The sequence below is a fragment of the Limulus polyphemus genome, unplaced genomic scaffold (genome assembly GCF_000517525.1).
Source record: "Limulus polyphemus unplaced genomic scaffold, Limulus_polyphemus-2.1.2 Scaffold3605, whole genome shotgun sequence".
NCBI lineage: Eukaryota > Metazoa > Arthropoda > Merostomata > Xiphosura > Limulidae > Limulus > Limulus polyphemus.
The window spans coordinates 94,582-98,146 of record NW_013669215.1 but is presented as its reverse complement, the minus strand read 5'-3'; the positions used below and the strand labels follow the sequence as shown (position 1 = coordinate 98,146).

Below are 3,565 nucleotides of genomic sequence, written 5' to 3'. Positions count from 1 at the left end.
CCCCCCCCCCCCCCCTAAAAATTGTGACCAGTCAAATTCAGAATTTATAAAATTTCTCTGCTGTTTGTTTTAAATGTGTTAAGTATTTGAGCAGGTTGAATGGTGATGTGTTCTTTTTAGGTTGAGGGTTTGTAAAATTTGAATAATGATAAATTTTTTTTGTTAATGTACATTATTTTTAGTGTATGAAATTTGAATATGTTTGTTGAATGCTAGTATTTTCATTTTGATTTGAAGTTTTGCAGACTACAGAAGTGATTTGTTATTTTAGGCTGTATGGTAGTTTGTTAGTGTTTGAAGTTAGGCAGGTTGTATTTTGAGTACAAAGTTTGAGTAGGTTGAATGTTTGTTATTATTAGCATTGAAAATTCATTCAGAATAAGTAGCAGTTTCAGTTAAAATTACTTCTTTAAACTGTTTGTTGTGTCATTTCTTTTGTTTTAAAGATAAAGTTTTGGAGATTTCCAAAGCTTGTTGACATTGAAATCCAAAGGAAAAATTTGTTTTTGTCAAATTAAAAGTTTCATGTTGCAGGTAATAATTGGGTAACAGTTGATTCTCCAAGTGATGATGAAAAGTTGCTGCAAATATCTGTTGGTACCAATACTGTGTGGAGTGTCAGTAGAGTAGGAAAGGTAAGGAAAATGTAAAGCTGTTATTCTTCTTATTGTGGCCTTTTTATCAACATCATCTTGGGTATTTAAGCTACTTAATTTTGTGTTTCATGGAAAATGCTACTGAATTGGAACTAGTATATCTTTTTTGATTTTTACCCCTTCCATGATTTACCTGAAATAACTCGATTTTTCAAAAATTATTTGCCAGAGTTAATTTAAGCAAACAATTTCTCATAGTATTTTTAATTATTTGCTCAAATTTCTTGTGGTATCATGTATTATGATAAGCTATCAAAAAGCAAAATAACAAAAACCCTGCCCCATTTTTAGTTCATTTTCAAAAAGAAAAACAGCACAAAAGGGTAGTTTGGTGTCATTTTATATATATTACAAACTGTTGTGTCTCTCCGAGCATTCATCTGTCTTCTGTTTACATTGGCCACTCCCCACACTGCATTTGAAAAGTTGCACATGCAGGAAAAGCTCAACATTCACTTTTGAAATGACAGGAGAATAGGCATGAGTAATGTTAATGCCAAATTTTATTTTGCAAGCAGGATATTTTACACCAAATTTTTAGGAATTAATCACACTATCATTCATGTTACAAAATGTGATGTGGATTTACTGTATGTTATTGCTGAGTGACTCTTAGAATGACTGAAATGCTCAACAATTACTTTTCTCGGCGGGCAGTATTAGTAGCTCAGAGCTTTGGCAAACAATATATTCTACACTAAATTGTTAGGAATTAATCACACTATCGTTCACATTTCAAAATGCAACGTAGCTTAAAGAATAAAAATGTAGATTTACCATATGTTATTGTTGAGTGGCTCTTAAAATGATTGAAATGCTCAACAATTACTTTTCATGGTGGGCAGTATTAGTAGCTCAGAGCTTTGGCTGTGAGTGAAACCAAGAGTGCAACACAATCAACCTTTTTAAAGTCCATGAAATAATTTAAATTGATAGATTAACTTAAGCTTTTCCCACCACTGGGGACAGGTACTTTTGCTTGTTCTAATTAATGCTATAGGCAACTAACATTTGTATATTTATAGGCCTATATAATATCTTTGCTTTTATCATAGACAACTGGAATTTTTTAATTAATGTAATATTAAAGTATGATCTTTCTCTTTCTCAGCCTACCACATGATAATCCCAAACTTTTGTTTGTACATATCAAAGTTTAATATACAATACATGATTCTATAGAAAAATCTATTGAGTTACAATTGGATTAAATGGCTTAGTGTGACAAAAGCTTCTTGTAATTTAGCCTCCTCAAAGAGTTGTTAATTTAATACACTTTTTTTAAAGCTAAGGAATACTGTATAAGTAACATTTTTTTATGATTGATTGTAGTTATTTTTAAACTTTTATACTAATTTTTCATATTCATAATAAATGAAATAACTTACCAATGTTCTCTAAACTTCTTAACCATGTTAGTCACATGAATTTTGAAGCATAAAAAAAAAATGTATTAAAATATTTCCTGATTTACATTTTCTTAATGTTTGGAGCTTTTGAAAATGACTATGATTTAGTAATGAATACTTTTCATTCAACAAAGTTTCATTGCTTTTTGATTTGTTTCAGTGTCAAATATTAACACTTGTTTAGCATTTTATAGCTGTAGTGCTTCCTACTTATTGTTTTTTGTTATAGATATGTTGATTTGTACAATTTTTACCATTGTCCATCTTGGTTGCATATTCAACTGTTCTTTATGTATGTGGTGAAGGTAGGTGGTGACAACCAACATCAGTATGTAAATTACAAGATGGTTAGTGTGTAATGCAGACCCTATAAGGCTAACCCAAAGTGTTGAAATTAAAGCAATGTATAATGACTGTGAAAATGTTTTTTATTAATATTGAGGTCACTAATTTTGTTTGGAGATAATCAATCCCCTGAATATATTTTTGAGACAAAATTTAAATGATTTTGACCTTAATATTGCTCCCTCACTATCTGCAGCTTCTCTGTTCCTGAAATGTAAAATTGTCTTTGCCATTGTTTTGGTCCATTGCAAGGTATAGAATAAAGGTAATAAGGACATTAGAACAAACACTTTCATATCAACTACTAGAATATTCAGAGTATGACTTGAATATATAAAAGAAGCTTTAAATCTAAAAAATTAATTATGCTAAGGGTGAAACTTATTTTCCTTGTGTTCATTGATGATAGTGATTGTGGATTGGGTATAGAGCTGTATCTTGTATTTTGTAAAATAAAATTCCCATTAGGTATAAAATGAAATTGTGTAACTTTCTCACTGTGTTTGGAACTATTTTTAAACAAGTTATCTATGAACTATTTTTAAAGTTAGCATCTAGTTTGACTTGTATTAATAACAGTATAACACCATACAAAAATTTCAGAATATAAACAAAGTTAAGCTAGATATCTGAAATATAAAATCTATCCAAACTTCATGCCATCAAAATAATATTGCCAGATAATACCTGTCAGGAGCAATACTGTATTTTTCGGAATATAAGACACACCCTTATTTTGAAGACAAAGTTTTGGGGAAAAAAGTGACAGTTGCATTTGAAAGATTTTTATTGAACAAAAATTCAGTTTAATACTTTAAAAATTAGTATATATTGTACTAAACACAAAAGAGCTCAAAACATTAAAATAAGAAAATACCGTATATCAAAAAAAGGTGTACTGTTATTTAGTTTGGTTCAAAACCTACAAAATCTTCATTGCTTTCACTGTCGCTTGGAAAGGAATCATTGGATCCAATATTATGGTCAAAGAGAATGTCATCCTCGGTCCCATCCATTGCGTTACTAGTACCACATTTCTTAAATGAATTAATCACTATATCACTTCTTACTTTTCCCACGAATTCTTCAACCACATGCAGACCTAGGCCATTGCGTTTCATGAACAGATAACACCACGATGTATGACCAGTAAAA

The 3,565-nt window shown here is 30.1% G+C and overlaps 1 pseudogene; it reads left to right on the top strand.

The window, feature by feature from the left end:
* Window positions 1–3,565, top strand: part of LOC106469671 — a 58,453-nt pseudogene that overhangs the window by 16,565 nt on the left and 38,323 nt on the right.